Source organism: Odontesthes bonariensis, chromosome 11, assembly GCF_027942865.1.
Source record: "Odontesthes bonariensis isolate fOdoBon6 chromosome 11, fOdoBon6.hap1, whole genome shotgun sequence".
Classification (NCBI taxonomy): domain Eukaryota; kingdom Metazoa; phylum Chordata; class Actinopteri; order Atheriniformes; family Atherinopsidae; genus Odontesthes; species Odontesthes bonariensis.
This window is the reverse complement of record NC_134516.1, coordinates 32,595,038-32,611,890: the sequence shown is the minus strand read 5'-3', so window position 1 is coordinate 32,611,890 and position 16,853 is coordinate 32,595,038. Positions and strand designations below refer to the sequence as shown.

General features: G+C 48.0%; 1 long non-coding RNA gene, 2 other non-coding genes and 1 pseudogene across 3 annotated transcripts; 3 read left to right on the top strand and 1 right to left on the bottom strand.

Moving 5' to 3' along the window:
* The first annotated feature begins 12,869 nt into the window (after nucleotides 1-12,869).
* On the top strand, nucleotides 12,870-14,040 carry LOC142391914 (uncharacterized). The gene is made up of 4 exons (XR_012770638.1): nucleotides 12,870-12,945; nucleotides 13,061-13,160; nucleotides 13,303-13,547; nucleotides 13,648-14,040. It is a non-coding gene; the product is annotated as an uncharacterized LOC142391914 (long non-coding RNA).
* A 1,565-nt stretch (nucleotides 14,041-15,605) lies between these two features.
* LOC142392358 (5S ribosomal RNA) lies at nucleotides 15,606-15,724 on the top strand. The gene has a single exon (XR_012771014.1). It is a non-coding gene; the product is annotated as a 5S ribosomal RNA (ribosomal RNA).
* Nucleotides 15,725-16,025: 301 nt separating this feature from the next.
* LOC142393608 (5S ribosomal RNA) lies at nucleotides 16,026-16,144 on the bottom strand. Its single transcript, XR_012772148.1, has one exon. It is a non-coding gene; the product is annotated as a 5S ribosomal RNA (ribosomal RNA).
* A 354-nt stretch (nucleotides 16,145-16,498) lies between these two features.
* Nucleotides 16,499-16,617, top strand: LOC142393563 (5S ribosomal RNA; annotated as a pseudogene).
* Nucleotides 16,618-16,853: the final 236 nt, after the last annotated feature.

Below are 16,853 nucleotides of genomic sequence, written 5' to 3'. Positions count from 1 at the left end.
TTTAGTGGGAAAACCCCATGTAGCAGCAGTCAACAAGGCAAAGAGGGAAACCCTGAAATTATGTACAACAAAGAGTAAGAATGCAATATTAACCAATGTTTCCAATCAATCAAACAAACAAACAAACAAAAACTGTAAAAGACAGCTTGTGCTTATACCTCAGGAAGAACCCAGCAGCTGTCATGGTGAAAACAAGCTATGAGAGGAAACAGCAAGGGTGAAGGTTTATAAATAATGCCACAGACCAGCCCAGACCAATCAAAGCTTAACGTGCTAACAACAGACAGCTGCTTGTGAGGGACTATCAGGACAGGTGGACGCTGGAGGCTCATCTGGTTGGTCTGGTATCAGCCTCATTGTCTCCTCTCGCCTCCACCCTCCTGTCTGTGCTAAAGGCCCTTAGTCACTGCCAAATATTTTACTGTCGTAAAATAGCTCTACCCAAATTGTCGTAATTCTCAGATTTTCTATTTCAGTTAAACGTAGAAGCTGGAAATAACATCCTAGATGTTGAGTTTTCACACCGACCCACTCACACATTTAACAAGTTAACTGAGGCCTGTAGAGTCTGAGATGTAGCTCTTATTGGTCCTTTAAAGGAGACATGTTTTGCCCTTTTTGGGACAATTTCCCGAGCTCTTACTGAAATGTATGAGACAGGTCAGGAGCTCCTGGTCTTATTGGCCAAGTTTTTCCCCCAAAAGTGTATTTTATTTCCTAAACATGATGCTTTTCTAACTTTAACCCAGTACTTTTAATGTTTTACACCTTTTGACCAAGTAGTTTTGGAAAAAAAGGTGAAAAACGAATGAAGGAAACAACGGTCTCACAGCAGTTCAAAGACTGGTGTCAAACACAAGTCCCGTGTTTAGGATATGGTTGACTATCCTCTGCATCCTTTTTAATCTCCTGACTTGGTCAGTATTACTTGTTGATAATCCAGCGGTGCAGGATGATGTTTCCTGTTAGTTTTGGCAGAACTGGTGCTCAGCTGCTGGCACAGAGGAATAACTGGCCCAGCAAAGAGCCTCCAACAAATAACCAACCGGATGATCCAGAACTTCCTGCAGCTAAACAAAGAGAAAACAGAGGTCATTGTCAGCTGTTAAAAATCTGAGCTCAGCTTCAGGCTGTGATGTTAAAAAGCACAAACCAAGCAGGAATCTGGGTGTTATTATGGACTCAGAGCTGAACTTCAGCAGCCAGATCAGGTCAGTTAGGAAGTCAGCCGACTATCACCTGGAGAATATTTCCAGGATTAAAGGACTTCCTTCCCTGGTTACCTGTCAGATTTTATTACTCATTTTAAAAGCTTTCATTATGCCCTGATGCCCTAAGTCATGAGCGCAGACTTTTCTTTTTTCATTTGTGGTGTATTTTATGCTGTTATGTTCCTTAAATGGCTTGATTTGGTTATCAATTTTTATTTTCTGAACAATAAAGATGCCGTGTTCATCCATTCTATTTCTCTTATAACTGCATGTGTCACCAGTAGACTGAGGCTTTGTGGGGAAGTGACTGTTTGTGGGCTGATGTGTGGTGGACTGGCATTGTCAAGATAACATAGTGTGGCCAGAATATTACCTGTTTTTTCTTTGTTACTGGTTGAAGAGCTGGGGGGTGGGGGTAACTGCAGGTGGGTTTGGTGCAATGATTTCACTTGCGCAATGATTTTACTTATGCATTGAAATTACAATAAAGTTCTATTTTCTATACCTACTTCACCTACCGTCTGTGTGATTTGGGGGATCTCAGAACCTGATTTTGTGTCGGTGGAAGTTAAATCCGTGACACTTCTCTTTTGGCATTGTCTCGGCAGGATCCCCCTACACACACATTCAGTATGTCGAACGATGGTAATGAGAACCCGGCTGCCCCGGCTCATGTACCACCAAATATGGTTAACAATGTCAAGTTTCCTTGGTATACGGGAGGGCCATGGTTGCCCATTTTTGAAGGAAAGAGGGGAGAAAAGGTTGAGGAATGGCGGGCTAAAATTGAAATGTTTGTACGGGCACAAGGTCTTCCAAATGAACAAAAGACTGATTTTATATTGAGTGCTTTGGGGGGCGAAGCCAAACGTGAAGTCCTATTGTTGCCTGATAACGAAAGGGACAGTGATGTGAAGATATTGGACTTCCTGACAACACTATACGGGGTAAGTCAGTCTCTGGCTACACTGAGGGCTCAGTTCTATGAGTGCAGGCAGGGCGCAGAAGAAGAAATGTGTGCTTTTATTCTCCGTTTTCGGGAGCTCTATCACAGGTGGCAGGTGAAGGAACAAGTGGATGTCGCAGTGGAAGATGACCTGTTACGCACCCAGTTCATCAGGGGACTACAGCAAGGTCATGTGAAGCAAGAGTTGAAAAGGCTACTTCGTCGCATACCGGCTATCACCTTCCCTGCTATTTGTAAGGAGGCAAAGGCACTTGAACAAGAGCACACTAAAGAGGAAACGGAGACCTGGGCCTGCCACACGTACACATCCAGGCCTCCCCCGAACCAGCGGCCGCCCCCGCCTACACACCAGGCAGCACTACAGCAGGCTCCACCTACCCATCACCTAGAATCCCCTCCTGGCCAAGACACTCAGGCATTGTGGGAATCCCTGCGGGCAGAGCTACAACAAGACCTCAAGAAACAGATTTCAGTGTTGGGCAGGTCCCTGGCCGAGGAGTTGCGGGCCCAAATAGCTAATCTCTCCGTGGGGCCTGCTGACCCAACCGTACAGACTGTCCAACCAGGGTCAACGTTCCAGCAGAGGCCCCGCCGGTCCGCCCCTGAGGTGTCTCGAAGTCAGTTCCAGTGGGACCCTCAGGGCCGGCCTATTTGCCTGGAGTGTGGACAATCGGGCCACACTCGCCGGTTCTGCCCCAAGCGACGCCGTGGCCCCCAGGATTTTTAGCTTCCTCGGTCGCTGTAGGGCGAGCGGTCGAGGAGGGGACCCAGACCACACCCCCCACCAAGCCCTCATTCGTCGGAGAAAGTCCTGAAGTGAACGTTACCATGGGAGGTAAAAGCATTTCATGTGTGTTAGACTCTGGTTCTCAAGTCACACTAATGAAGCATTCTGTGTTTCAGGAGCAATTTGGGGAGGGACTAGTCAGGGGCACAATCCCCTGGCTCACCCTGAAGGCTGCAAATGGACTGTCGATCCCATATATTGGGTATGCGCTTTTTGACTTTGAGATAAATGGGGTCAAGGTATTGGAGAAAGGGGTGGTGGTGGTCGAAGACGCGTGTTTGCAACATGACGGTTGTTTACTCGGGATGAGTGTGATTGGGGACTGTTGGATGAGTGTTTTCCAGGGTGGCTCCCAAGCAGAGGAGAGGTTCAAGTCCGCAATGAACCCCACAGCGGCCGCCAAGTGGGGGAAGGTCTTTGCAGTCTGCCGGCGCATCGGCCTCGCGGAGCCCTCTGGAGTCCTACAGGGTGTCGCCAAGCTGCCGCGTCAGGACCCCATAGTGATCCCCCCGGAGACTGAAATGGTGGTTTGGGCCCAGGTCCCCCAAGCGACTGGGAGGCCAGACTGCTGCATCATGGTGGAGAACCTGCAAAGCGATGACCAAGAGTGGCGGGTGGCGAGGACCCTGAGTTGGGTGAGGGGTGGGAGAATACCAGTAAGAGTGTGTAACCCTCACCTTTTCCCTGTGGAGCTCCCTCAGCGTCGGGCCCTCGCTGCAGTCTCACAGGTGGATCCCCAAGATGTGCGAACTGAGGAAGAGTTGGTGTTAACAGCTGATGGACCCTCAATAGTAGAGGTGAGGAGAATAAATGATCTGTCACCCCCAGCAGAGGCATCATCACCGAGCCATCCAGCCTTGGCACTGCAGGGGGAGGGCCTAGACCTCGATGAACAACGGAGGTTGGCCGAGCTGCTGCAGAGATGGACCAAAGTCTTTGCGGCAGATGAGGATGATTTCGGCCGCACTACTGCAGTCCTCCATCAGATTCCCACCGGGGACGCACCGCCAGTGCGTGAGAGGTACAGGCCAGTTCCACCAAATCTGTACACAGAGTTGAGGTCGCTGTTGGAAGGTATGTTGGACAATGGAGTAATAAAGGAAAGTGCCAGCCCGTTGGCTGCACCCGTGGTGCTGGTTCGGAAGAAAGATGTGTCCTGGCGGTTTTGCGTTGACTACCGAAAATTAAATGCAATCACTCACAAGGATGCTTTTCCTTTGCCCAGGATTGAGGAGTCCCTGACCCATCTCAAGGAGTCAGCCTGGTATTCCACTCTGGATCTTGCAAGCGGGTATTGGCAGGTCGAGGTGGTTCCGCGGGACCAAGAAAAGACTGCCTTTACCACGCCCGTGGGCCTCTTCCAGTTCGAGCGGATGCCCTTCAGCCTGTGCAATGCCCCTGCTACCTTCCAGCGGCTCATGCAGCGCTGCTTGGGAGGCCAGGTGAACGATTTCCTCCTGATTTACTTGGATGATGTCATTGTGTATTCCCCCTGTTTCGGCAGCCATCTGGAACATCTTGAGAGGGTGTTTGAGAAACTGCACAGCACGGCCTGAAACTCCAGCCCCAGAAGTGTCACCTTTTTCGTAAAGAGGTCAAGTACCTGGGTCATGTGGTCAGGCAAAAGTGGGGTGGCTACAGACCTTGACAAGACGGCAGCAGTACAGAACTGGCCTGTTCCTACGACAGTCACCCAAGTCCGCTCCTTCCTCAACTTCATAGGTTATTACCGCCGTTTCATCCCGGGATTCTCCAGAGTGGCAGCCTCCATCAACGCTCTCCTTCAGGGCACAGCAGGGGTCAAGAAGGCAGCTATTCAGTGGTCCCCCAGGTGCCAGCAGGCGTTCGAGGAACTTAAGCAAGCACTGCTGCAGGCACCGGTGCTGGCTTACGCTGACTTTAACTTACCATTTTTGCTGTATACAGATGCCAGCTTGTAGGGACTCGGGGCAGTGCTGTCACAGGTACAAGGGGGGAGGGAGCGGGTGATTGCCTATGCAAGCCGGAGCCTGAAGCCCCATGAGAGGAATGACCAGAACTATAGTTCATTTAAGTTGGAGTTGCTGGCACTGTTTTGGGCGATCACAGAAAAGTTTAAGCACTACCTGTGGGGGTCGGAGTTCACAGTGTTCACGGATAACAACCCCCTCGTACACCTGGGGACAGCAAAGCTGGGGGCGGTGGAGCAGAGGTGGGTGGCTCAGCTGGCAAATTTCACCTTTTCAGTAAAATACCGGCCTGGTAGGACGAACCAGAATGCAGACGCGTTGTCCCGACTCCCAGGAGAGGCACATGTCCAGGCTGTCCACCTTGCCCCTCCTGGGGAGAGGGGGCTGGAGGAGGCTCCTCGGGCAGCTCAAGACGATGGCTGGGGGTCCTGGCAGGAACGCCAGCAGCAGGACCCGGAGTTGAACCAGGTGAGCCAGCTGAAAAGTCAAGGTCTAACAGTGTCTCCCCAGGTTCGCAAGTGGGGGCGAGAATGGGATCGGCTGGAGCAACGCAAGGGCGTCCTGGGACGTTGCATTAAGGAGCCAGATACTGGCCAGCTGACCTTCCAGTTGATTGTCCCAACCCAGCATACTCAAGACTTGTGGAAGGACTACCACAAGGCAGCTGGACACGCTAATAGTGAAAAGGTTCTGGGCCTGATGCGCCGCCGGTTCTACTGGCAAGGAATGGGAAAAGACATAAAGGTATGGACAGCCGAATGCCCCGAGTGTGCAGTTGCAAAGGCCGGCCCCGCGGTACGGGCCCCCCTCCAATCGATTGTGTCCAGCTACCCATGGGAGGTGGTGGCCTTGGATTATTTGTCTTTGGGGCGGCCAACCGACACCCACCAGTATATCCTCGTGATGACTGATCTGTTTTCTAGATTTGCAGTGGCCGTGCCTACTAAGGACCAGACTGCTCAGACCACGGCCAGTGCCCTGTGGGCCGCCCTCATCCAACCGTTTGGTTGTCCGGAGCGGTTTCTGACAGACCGTGGGGGGGCTTTTGAATCTGAGGTAATGCGTCAGCTCTGTGAATTGTATGGTTGTACCAAGAGCCGGACCACCCCATACCACCCACAGGGCAATGGTGCGTGTGAGCGCTTCAATAGGACCCTGCTATCCCTGTTGAATACCCTCTGTGCAGAGGACCAGCTGAGGTGGAGAGACAAGCTTCCAGCCTTGGTGCAAGCCTATAACAACATGGTGCACTGTAGTACTGGTTTGACCCCTTATTTTGTGCTCTTTGGACGTCATGCCCGACTACCCATTGACCTGTGTGTAGATGTTGTCCCCCCACAGGATCGGAGGACGGTGGTGGGATGGGTGGACAAGCACCATCGGACGCTGGTGGAGGTCTATAGCCGGGTCCGAACCCACACAGAACAGAGGCAGAGCTGGGATCAGGCTCGGTATGACAAGAAGACAAGGGCCGTACCCTTGTTGCCGGGCGAGAGAGTGCTGATCAGGAATTTCAGACGGAGAGCTCGGGGCAAGTTGGCACCCCATTGGATGCCCTCTCCTTTTGTTGTGCTTTCGCAGATACTGTCTGGCCACCCAGTGTACAAAATCCGACCCGAGGGGAAGGAGGGACCAATTCAGACAATGCACCGGAACAACTTGCGCCCCTGTCCTGCAGGACTTGAGGCTACAAGGACTGAGCCCAAGGTGTGTACCCTGAAGATGGACTCTTTGTCTAAACAACCTACGTTCTTTTTACCTTTTGCCCCCTTAGCCCGACTGGCCCCCTTGGCCGTTACAGAGCCTGCCATTCCTCACCCAGTGGGTGAACCTGTGCGGTTTGCTGAACCAGCTCAGGCCCCAGTTTTGTTAGAGCCAGATGATCAGACCGGGGCTGCCCTGCTGTCAGAGGGGGGGTCAAACCCTCTGAGGCGGTCACAGCGGTCTAATATGGGCATGCCTCCAGCAAGGTATGGGGAGTGAATGGGTGGGCGAGGACGACCACCAAAATGGGGGGGGTGGAAAATGTCACCAGTAGACTGAGGCTTTGTGGGGAAGTGACTGTTTGTGGGCTGATGTGTGGTGGACTGGCATTGTCAAGATAACATAGTGTGGCCAGAATATTACCTGTTTTTTCTTTGTTACTGGTTGAAGAGCTGGGGGATGGGGGTAACTGCAGGTGGGTTTGGTGCAATGATTTCACTTGCGCAATGATTTTACTTATGCATTGAAATTACAATAAAGTTCTATTTTCTATACCTACTTCGCCTACCGTCTGTGTGATTTGGGGGATCTCAGAACCTGATTTTGTGTCGGTGGAAGTTAAATCCGTGACACATGTTATTATAAAATAACTTCAAATCAAATCCTCAATCATTGATAAGTGTGCGTGCTTCCGCCGCCCCTCCCAACAAAAACCCTGCCACCCCAAACAGAATAGTTCCAACATCTATGGTGTCAACTGTTTGCTCTCTCCCAACGTCTCATAAACATCCCTCACACACATAGTTAACTCACTCAGTTACTCGTATAAGAAACACACAGAAAAACATGTTGCCCTGAACTCGGTGCCCTGCACTTGCTCGCTTGCTTGGGTGAGGAGGTGCTACGGTGGCCCTGAAGTGCAAATCACAACGGCAAAAGAGAAAGCGACAACGGCAAATCAAAACTTCATTAAACTTTATATGGAGGAACAAAAACCACTATATTAAAAAAAAATCTGTAATAATGAACTGGTACGATAATGGTGGCCTTAACTTTTCAGACTTTTACACTTTAAATAATACTTTCAAAATAAATTGGCTTAAACAATTTATCAAGAACACATCTTCAATTTGGAACTTCATACCGAATTTAATTTTCTCTAAATTAGGAGGCCTAAATTTCTTTTTACTTTGTAATTATAATGTTGAAAAAATCCCCTCAAAGCTATCCTACTTTCATAAACAGATGCTTCTTTCTTGGTCATTGATCTACAAACATAAATTTTCCCCACATAGATACTACATATGGAACCATATTGGTATGAAGTTCCAAATTTAAAATGGGTTCTTGATAAATTGTTTAAGCCAATTTATTTTGAAAATATTAATACCACCTCAAACCAACTGGGTTATGTGTTGCACACGGAGCAAGACACCTGAGCTCAGCCACTCTGCTGGGAAATAATATGGGCACGGAGTGCAAAAAGAGCGAGATGAGGAGGTAACTGGGCTATTTAGTCCATCCCACCTGCAGTAAATGGCTACACCGGTGTGCAATTCTGTTTGCCCCCCCCCCCCCCCCCCCCCGGCCCTATATTAAATTGGGGATTTTTTAAAAGGCTTAGACAGGCCGGATATAGATAGTTAGATACTGTAGCTGGCTAGTTAGATATAGGCCTACAAATTTAGTAACTAAATGTGTTTGATACTTTAAATAAGTCTTTGATACGTTTTGTTTTATCTTATAACAGCATTTAACCTACAGAAATAAGATGCAGATGATGACGCATTCAACTTAGCCTACCTCCACATGTTTTACAGTCATTAAGTCCGCTGTGGGCAACACTGAAGTCACTATTGCATACAGTGCACCTCGCACAGTGTCATCATTCTTCACCTTCACTAGACATGGATATACTTTAGTATATTCTGCTGTAAAATGAGTCTTATATTTTCGTTTTTTACTCAAGGATTCACCCTCTGCCATTTCGCAGGATGCACAGTTTTGAGTGGTAACTGTCAGAGAGTAAATCGAAGCCCTCCCACACCGAACGTTATTGGCTTATTTTGCTGACTAAACCAATCAGCGGGCCTTCTGACCAGCAGTCGCCCTGAACGCTGGTTGAACAGAGCATCGCTTTGGACAGATACGCACAGGTTTCACACCTCTCCCCACACCCCTCTCTCTCTCGTGCCTGCGCAGTCGAAACGCGCATGGTGCACGAGTTATTGTATTGCCTGCACGCTCTCACTCGCATTGAAAAAAAAAAAAAACACTCCCTAGCATAGTCTTAAATCCGGGATATTTTATCCGACTCGCGGGCATCCGTGATTAACTATCAATATCAGGGAGACTCCCGGAACTTCCGGGAGACTTGGGATGTCTGATCATAGGATGCGAAAGCATCTATGCTACTAAACCAGTCTTCATCATTTCCCCAAAGAAAGACAGCGCCAGTGCATTATGAACCTAATGTATCCTCCTCTCTGCATCAAACACATTCATGCTGCCTTAACTGAAAACTGTAATTTCCACGTTGCAAATTTGAAAGTCAGGCCAAAATGCCATCGTTGTCAATTTGGGGAAAACGGAAAACTCATGCTACAACATTTCAAATGTGAGACTTTCAAAGTAATTAGACTTTGAAACTGTTAAAACGTTTTAAGATAATCACAGGACTATGGTGGGAAACCGCCCAAACTCGCCTTAACCATGGCCTGAACAGGCTAATGTTATGCCTGTTTGGTTCGTTAGCTAGCTAACTAACGCTAACGTTAGCTCATGAACGCTAACAGTCGGAGCAGTAATTAAAACATATTAAGAAACATACTTGCTTGATAACTTACCTTATTTATTCTTTTTCAAACGAATTTTAAAAAAACTGAAAAAGTGGACTCAGCAGGCTGCCCTCAGTGCCCCGGTCTGTGTGCTGGACTGCTGCGTTGCTGACATAGACATAATATACGTTGCTGAGCGGGAGAGACTGAATGTTGCTACTGCGCATGCACACTTCTTCTTCTTTGAATGCGCAGTGGGAGTGAGACTGTGTTCCTACATATTGTTGAGTGAGCTTCACTCTAAATAAAGTCATCTTCACTCTAAACACTAAGTTTTTTGCCTTTTTCACCATGAAACTAACTGTTACTTCATAAATATCAGTCATAAGTGCATATTGTAATTAACCTAGTAAAGTTAACAAATGTCAGGGCAGCTATTGGATTTTACAGTGAAGATGTATTGTACATAGATAATCCATGAGCCTAGTCAAGCGGTGAAGTTGTAAAGCAATGAGATGAAAAAAGTGATCAGAGCTTCATCCTCTGTGGCTGGTTGACTGTTAGAGCTTAAAGCAGCCTCTAACTCCCACAGCTTAAACCACAGCTGTCCCTCACAGGGTAGACGTCTCAGATGATGTTCTGAATGGGGTGGTTTATATAATCAATATGTAAAAGTGTTTGTGTACTGGACTATATTACCTGAACATAGCTGGGGAAATGTTGCAGATTCACTTTCTTAAAGCTGCAGTAGGCAAGTTTTCAAAATTACGAGTCTAAAGTCGGAAAATTCGAACTGATACAACTTTCAGGTCCCTCCCCCAACCTCTCACAAGCTCCGAATCGCCCCCCAAACCCCTCCCCCTCTGTGGACGAGGTTGTGCACGTGAGTTCACACCAGTGTGAGCGCACACAAGCTGGGGCAGACTCACGCTCAGCAGCGTGTGCACAAGCTGTGATTGACAGGTAGGATTCCTCCACCCTAACTTGATTGGTTAAAAACAGCCGGGAGCGCTCGGTTTTTGCAAGCATGATTACAGGCTTCAGAGGGAGCTACGGATTTCGTTATTTTTCCTAAACAGCCTATTTAATATTCTACTTCCAGAATCCCATGACAGTTAAAGCTAATATGACTAAAAAAAAGTTTCCTACTGCCGCTTTAAAGACACCTAAACCCCTGAGGGAGGTCATCACAACAGTATACATACCATCAGGTACTATTATTTATAACACTCTCGTGCTCTCTCATTCACAGTGACGGTGCAGCTGTCAAAACAACACGACTCATGATTACCTTCCGTCTGACAAATCCATGTTAATCACATCATTTTTATCAACAGCGACAATTTCTTTGCAATTGTTACAAATTTACAGTTCCATTTACTTGAACACAGACACAGACACAGACACCAGGAAGTTAACCAGCTTGGGCTGCTGCTGATTGGTTGGCAGACACCTCTGTTTCTGTTTGGCTCTCAGTCTCCATGTTGCTGATCCTGGATCTGCTGAGATGTCCCAGCAGGCCATTGTTGGCTTTGATCCTCATACATTTAACTTTGTCCTGAGAAAGGACAAGTTCCAAAAAGTCAAACAGGGACTACTTTTGCATTTGACGTAGCCAAACTGCATGCGCCTGGAGAAGCCAAAAGGCTTACAGCACCTGGTGTTCCCAGGCGAATTCTCCTCCAAGTACTAAAGCGATCGTCAGCCGTCCAATGGTTGAGCAATGCTGAGCAATGCTGAGCAGAGCTGAGCAGAGCTGAGCAGAGCTGAGCTGAGCTGAGCTGAGCAGAGCTGAGCAGAGCTGAGCAGAGCTGAGCTGAGCTGAGCTGAGCTGAGCTGAGCAGAGCTGAGCTGAGCAGAGCTGAGCTGAGCTGAGCTGAGCTGAGCTGAGCTGAGCAGAGCTGAGCTGAGCTGAGCTGAGCAGAGCTGAGCAGAGCTGAGCAGAGCTGAGCAGAGCTGAGCTGAGCAGAGCTGAGCAGAGCTGAGCAGAGCTGAGCAGAGCTGAGCAGAGCTGAGCTGAGCTGAGCTGAGCTGAGCTGAGCAGAGCTGAGCTGAGCTGAGCTGAGCTGAGCAGAGCAGAGCTGAGCAGAGCTGAGCAGAGCAGAGCTGAGCAGAGCTGAGCTGAGCAGAGCTGAGCAGAGCTGAGCAGAGCAGAGCTGAGCAGAGCTGAGCAGAGCTGAGCAGAGCTGAGCAGAGCTGAGCTGAGCAGAGCTGAGCAGAGCTGAGCAGAGCTGAGCAGAGCTGAGCAGAGCTGAGCTGAGCTGAGCTGAGCTGAGCTGAGCAGAGCTGAGCAGAGCTGAGCAGAGCTGAGCAGAGCTGAGCAGAGCTGAGCAGAGCTGAGCAGAGCTGAGCAGAGCTGAGCAGAGCTGAGCAGAGCTGAGCAGAGCTGAGCGCTCAACAGACCAATCATTGAGCGATCAGGCTCACGCAGGCTCACGCACGTGTGTGACGTCACACTTGGGTCGTCTGCATTTCAAACCAAGATGGCGGTCGCCGGTTACTGTCAAATGTAGCGATACACATTTGACGCTCTCGTTTCCCTCAGGTAAGTTCAATTTTCTTCATTCTTAGCTCTTTCTGTTTGTAATTTGGTGGTGCATTTTGCCAGCTAGGTGTCACTTTTGCTGTGTTGAATGTTTCTATGAAAACCGGCAGATTAACGCGACTGTTAACAGCTGAACCGGCGAATCCAGCGATAGCCTACAGTACACATTTGACGCTCCCGTTTCTCTCAACTAAGTTCAATATTCTTCATTCTTAGCTCTTTCTGTTGGTAAATCGGTGGTGCATTTAGCCAGCTAGATGTCACTTTTGCTGTGTTGAATGATTCTCTTAAAACTGGCAAAAACGATTAGCATGCTGCTGTGAAAATGAATGACCTACCAATCGCCACTGTAATGTAACCTGACGATCCCTGGAAATACTTTAAAAACGTGATCAGACACTCTACCTCGCTTCTTAAGATCATAGAGATGGTGTTACAACAATTTGGATTTGAAATTCGATGTGGAAATATGCTTTAGAGGTGTAAACATGTCAACGATTTGTATGCTAAAAACAAAGTGATGAATGAATGGGCTGTTTTTGGTTACTACTTTTATGAGGGCTGTAGGGTCTCTAAAAATGTATTTAAGCCCTCATCTGCTTTTAGTTTTACTCATTTATTCACTTTTTACTGTACCAGATGAAACATGGAGAAGCCGCATCGGTGCAGCGTGTGCGACAAGATTTTTACTGAAAAGTCCAACCTGACGAGGCACCCAGCACCATTGTTGACCCTACATGGCTGGATCCCAAGACAGTAGAGGCGGCTGCCAAGAGGTCCGGGGGTGAGCTGTGGAAAGGTCAGCTGGTCATCGTGTTTGGGAAGTACGCCGGTCAGACCTTCAGGTGGCTTATTGAAAACAATGTCGGCTGGCTGGTGTGGTTGCTGTTCGAGTACTGTCAGCAGGTAGAGCAGAACGAGCTGATGAAGTGGCAGAAGGAGCGACTGCTCGAGTACGCCAGAGAGTTCCCTCCTGTCACATGTCACCTTGACAGGAGGTTGAAGGTAAGATAAACTCAGTTACCTTTTAGACCTGAGTAATTGATGTTAAGCAGTAACCAGTATTAGTAAAAGTATTATTTTATGAGATTAGTCTATAGTTGTATTTTATTTTCTGCAGAAAGCTCAATCAAAGAAAGACTGGGCTCCTCCGACCGTCCCCGACCTCTCTCAGAAAGACCCCAACTACACCACCGATGCCGAGTTGTTGGCTGCTGCAGGTATAGTAGTATTATGCTGAAATGAACATGAAATTCTTTGTAGTATGCTGTGGAGCTGCTAGAACTTGTGTTTGTGCCACGTGAAATTCATCAGTATGTATCGAGCAATGCAGTTGATACATTTTTGTTGTGTTCTCTTCAGAGAGTGTCCTGGACAGTTCCGAGGCGTCGGTCAGCACGCAGCTGACCACCTGGGGAGACCTCGCCAGCTCTGTGTGCCAGGACGGCAGTACTGCCGAAGGTGACGCCTCACCTGAAAGTGCTGTCAGACGCACCGTTCCCTGAAGCTCCTGCGCTGCCAACGTCCCTCCCACCACCAGACCGGCCTCAGGTCCAGTACCAGCACGTTCATCACGAGGCTGGAAAAAGGCGTGGTGAGAAGCGGAGGTAAGTTGTCATAAGCACTTTGTTTCACCTGTTGGCTGTGGAAAGCAAATAGCACATACGTCATATCGATACTCATTACATGTGTATTTTATATTTCCAGAATATTTGTTGAAGAGCCAGAGCCTGTGCCTTCTGTGAGACGGCCCGTTCAGCCCACAGCGTCGTCCTCCTCCACTCGTCCAAAGCCTGCTGCGCCCACCCCCATTCTGCCAGGGCCTGCTGCATCCACCCACCTCCAGCCAAAGCCTGCTGCATCCACCTATGGACCACCCCCTGTGTCGGCAGCACCCATACTGCTGGTTCTCCCCTCACAGCCACAGGCTCCCTCCGTCCTGTTTCGTGGGCCATCGTGCAGCCAGAGCTTTGTACCTCCTGCACCAACAGTCTCGGCACTCATGCCGAACAAGTCCTTGCGGCCATGTGGGGCTTGCCACGTGCCTAATTGTGGTGGACAGCGGAAGAGGTACACACCTCCCAAGGACAAAGTGGCTGGAAGCACCCAGAAATTTTTTTCCTACTGTCCAACCACTAGGAAATCCACCATCTCTGGGTTTGTCAGTGTGGTGTACGACAGCTTCATACACTTTAAATGTGTGGTGGATGCAGAGTTGGAAAAGAGGGGAACTGTGTAAATAACTGTAAATAATTGTGTAAATAACTTTGTTTGTTTGTGTGTGTGTGTGTGTGTGTGTGTGTGTGTTTCAAAGTATAATCTATTATTTATATAGTTCAAAAGTTACAAATAATGCACTTTACAGTTCTTGTGTTTGTTTTTTTATTTATGTTGCTGTTAAAATGCACTTTATTATCTTTTTATACAAACATGTTCTGGCCTATGTTCAGTATCAAGGCCAATCTAACCTCAATCATTTTAACCGTAATCAGTTCTGATCTAACACAATCAGTTTACATACCCTTTAGTGGTTGTTCATGTTCAGATAATCTGTGTTTTTGTCATGCGTGTTGTTTGTCTTTGTCAGCTTCATGTCTTTGTGATGTTTGTATGTCTGTCAGCTCCATGTTTAACTAAATGATTGCAAATGGTAGTACATGTTTGTCTCTCCTTGTCTCGTGTTCTCGCTCGTAGATCTGTACCTTGTCGTGGTGAGCGAGCTTTAAACCAAACAGATCTTGTATACTTGTGTTTTCATGCATTGCCTTTTAAATGAAACACATTCTGGATGAAAAATAAAAGTTGTAAAAGTATTTCAAGTATTTTGGAGTCTCTGTATGCTTGGGTTTCAGAAGGGTTGGGATAGTGTAAGATAACACATCAATTCACTGATACATTACACCCTTTCTTAATTCAGCCCAAAAATGTAACAGTTACACACTTTTCCACTTGACTATATGAATCTCATCAACTGAAACTATGAAAATAATACACAAAACATTCAGCAGACTAGTGGATTTCAATAGATAGATAGATAGATACTTTATTGATCCCCATGGAGAAATTCAAGAAATTAGAAAGGAAATCAGGCTTTGTACATAACAATTTCCGTAAATAACACTTCAGGATTTTGACCACCAGATGGCACCATCCGTTTTGATCATTTTCGATCGATCCCAGGGTTGAGCAATATGTACTTGGGGGGGTCATGAGCCATTCCCAAGCGGTCTCCCATCCAAGTACTAACCAGGCCCGACCCTGCTTGGCTTCCGAGATCGGACGAGATCGGGCGTGTTCAGGGCAGTGTGGCCGTAAGCCACAGTCCCTGTGACAAATATATGTTATATAGGTGCTGGAACCATACGTTTCCCCTATTTTTACCAGAGAGCTGGCTTGAGAGGCTGCTGCTGCACGTTGACTTCCCTGATGTGATTGTTCTCTGCAGCTGAAAATGGGACTCTCAGATAACTGTCTGTCAAGCTCCTCTGTTCCCTGTGTGTAGTTTTGTGTCCGTTGTCATATAGAGAAACCAGGGAAGCTCAATCCCACGACATGCTCATAAACTGCGTCTTCTCTAAACAGTATAGTTCTATTTTAGAAGTCGGAATACAATAACAGATTCTGTTTCAGAATCTATAAAAAGCTGGTTTGTGATTCCATTGCTGGCTTACGGCCACACCACCCTGAACACGCCTGATCTCATCAGATCTCAGAAGCCAAGCAGAGTCGGGCCTGGTTAGTACTTGGATGGGAGACCGCCTGGGAATACCAGGTGCTGTAAGCCTTTTGGCTTCTCCAGGCGCATGCAGTTTGGCTACGTCAAATGCAAAAGTAGTCCCTGTTTGACTTTTTGGAACTTGTCCTTTCTCAGGACAAAGTTAAATGTATGAGGATCAAAGCCAACAATGGCCTGCTGGGACATCTCAGCAGATCCAGGATCAGCAACATGGAGACTGAGAGCCAAACAGAAACAGAGGTGTCTGCCAACCAATCAGCAGCAGCCCAAGCTGGTTAACTTCCTGGTGTCTGTATGGCACACGGTGATGGTCAGATGTTACATGCAGGCCGCAGAGAGAAGAGAAAAAAGCTTACGGCACCTGGTATTCCCAAGCGGTCTCCCATCCAAGTACTAACCAGGCCCGACCCTGCTTGGCTTCCGAGATCGGACGAGATCGGGCGTGTTCAGGGCGGTGTGGCCGTAAGCCACAGTCCCTGTGACAAATATATGTTATATAGGTGCTGGAACCATACGTTTCCCCTATTTTTACTAGAGAGCTGGCTTGAGAGGCTGCTGTTGAGCCTGCACGTTGACTTCCCTGATGTGATTGTTCTCTGCAGCTGAAAATGGGACTCTCAGATAACTGTCTGTCAAGCTCCTCTGTTCCCTGTGTGTAGTTTTGTGTCCGTTGTCATATAGAGAAACCAGGGAAGCTCAATCCCACGACATGCTCATAAACTGCGTCTTCTCTAAACAGTATAGTTCTATTTTAGAAGTCGGAATACAATAACAGATTCTGTTTCAGAATCTATAAAAAGCTGGTTTGTGATTCCGTTGCTGGCTTACGGCCACACCACCCTGAACATGCCTGATCTCGTCAGATCTCAGAAGCCAAGAAGAGTCGGGCCTGGTTAGTACTTGGATGGGAGACGGCCTGGGAATACCAGGTGCTGTAAGCCTTTTGGCTTCTCTAGGCGCATGCAGTTTGGCTACGTCAAATGCAAAAGCAGTCCCTGTTTGACTTTTTGGAACTTGTCCTTTCTCAGGACAAAGTTAAATGTATGAGGATCAAAGCCAACAATGGCCTGGGACATCTCAGCAGATCCAGGATCAGCAACATGGAGACTGAGAGCCAAACAGAAACAGAGGTGTCTGCCAACCAATCAGCAGCAGCCCAAGCTGGTTAACTTCCTGG